The sequence below is a fragment of the Chinchilla lanigera genome, unplaced genomic scaffold (genome assembly GCF_000276665.1).
Source record: "Chinchilla lanigera isolate Chin_1 unplaced genomic scaffold, ChiLan1.0 scaffold00073, whole genome shotgun sequence".
Taxonomy (NCBI): Eukaryota; Metazoa; Chordata; class Mammalia; order Rodentia; family Chinchillidae; genus Chinchilla; species Chinchilla lanigera.
Genome location: NW_004955474.1, coordinates 6,477,410 through 6,479,280, shown reverse-complemented (window position 1 = coordinate 6,479,280; position 1,871 = coordinate 6,477,410). Strand labels below are relative to the sequence as shown.

Below are 1,871 nucleotides of genomic sequence, written 5' to 3'. Positions count from 1 at the left end.
CCTTGTCAGTAGACTCTTTCTCTTTTGCAAATCTCATAGTTTCAGAGGTTGGTAAACAGTGGGCCTGGCCTGGTGACGCTGCTATCGCTATCTGTGCAAATCCCCCTGATTACAGCATGCATTGTGTATCTGTTAGTTCAGCTCCTTATCAAACAAACAGACTTTTGTCACCTTTTATTTTTTTATTTTTTTGGTTTTTCTCTGGTACCGGGAACCGAACTCACGACCTTGCGCTTGCCAGACGGCGCTTTTGCCGCTGAGCTAAATCCCCAGCCCCTTTTGTCACCTTTTAAATCCTTACATTTGAGCTGGGTATGGTGGTGCATGCCTTTAATCCCAACACTCACTCACAAGCCTGAGGTAGGAGGATCACTGCAAGTTCTAGGCCAGCCTGGGCTACATAGTAAGTTTGAGGCCAGCTTGGACTTCGTAGCAAGACCCTGTCTCAAAAATCAAAACAAAACAAAACAATAGTAATAATAATAATGATGATGATGGGCCAGAAATGTAGTTCAGTGCAAAGGCCCTGGGTTCAATCCCAAATACCCCCCCTAAATCCCTACATTTCCTCACTTCAAATGTTTAGAAGTACATTTTGGTTACACACGGGTTGTATGTGTTTCTCGATGTATACCTGTGTTTCTTTACAGATTTGGACACTTCCATATGTTGTAGGTGGGTCTATACTAAGCAGCACCAAGGATCATAAATTCCTAGGTTAGAACACACACCTGGAACTGTAGGTCACCTCTTCATAGGCCCACAGCATGACCTGAGCTCGCCTTTCCTACCTACCTGGCACTGCAGTCCCTGGTTCTTGCCTCGGCCCGCCAGCTCTAGATCTGGCTAGGAAGTGTGGAGACAAGAACCTGGGTCAGGTCTCCTTCTGCCCCCGTGTTTGCCTGAGCAAGTGCACTGCCTTCTCTGAGCCTCAGTTATGACACCTTTCCAATGAATACAGGACAGTGTGTCTCACTGGGTTTGTCACTGGACAGGGTCCCAGGAGGTTCCTAGACCCACCCCACACTTAGAATTAAGTTGCAGGTTTGCTGATCCCATCTCAGAAAAACAATTTTCAGGACAGCTCGATAAGATGCATAAAGGGCCCTCAAAAAAATAGAGAGCAGGCCAGAGAGAGAGAGACACTTTCTGATCGGGAGCTGGGTATATTTATGGGGCTTGTGGGTCTTCACACTGGGTGGTCTAGGAGGGGCTCTTGCTGTCTGTCAGTTGCCATCTGGCTGCAAAGTGTCTGAGGATGAGCTCTGCTGCCCAGGACCACTGCTGCTTCTTTGGGGATGAGCTCTGTGCCATGAAGCACGATTCACTATTTACAGGTTTATTGTATCTCTAACGCCCTTAGGAACTTTTTGTGAGTGAGTTTCTCAGAAGGAGAAAGGGCTTGAGTAACTTGTGTGTCCTGAAGCTGCAGTTTTTCTTAAAAGTATCATTTTACAATTCTAATTTTCCTTGTCTGCTTTCCACCCACACTTATTTATTCCATCCCTCTGCAGATGGTATTAATGCAAAAGACTACATCTACAGACTGCGTCTATGGAGTTTTATGCCATGCTGGGGGCCCCGCTGTGCACCACAGCTCTCTGTAAGACAAAGCTGCCAAGCAAGAAGACCTAGGCTTGATGAATCCGGTGGGAAAAGCTCTGGGAAGATACTGATGAGGGGGCAGTTTGACCACAGGGTGAGAAATAGGAAGGCTTGGAGTCTCTTCCTACAAGAAAAGAAAACAAACAAAAGAGAAGAGGAGAGGAGAGGAGAGGAGAGAAGAGAGAAGAGAGAAGAGAGAAGAGAGAAGAGAGAAGAGAGAAGAGAGAAGAGAGAAGAGAGAAGAGAGAAGAGAAGAGAAGAGAAGA

General features: G+C 46.4%; 1 long non-coding RNA gene across 2 annotated transcripts in view; it reads left to right on the top strand.

Annotated features, from left to right (window-relative positions):
• The window catches only part of LOC106150350, a 9,639-nt gene extending 7,842 nt beyond the window's left edge, over window positions 1-1,797 (top strand). For both annotated transcript variants that reach the window (XR_001237118.1, XR_001237119.1), the window contains exon 3: window positions 1,515-1,797. This is a non-coding gene — a long non-coding RNA (uncharacterized LOC106150350). The remainder of the gene's footprint in view (window positions 1-1,514) is intronic.
• Window positions 1,798-1,871: the final 74 nt, after the last annotated feature.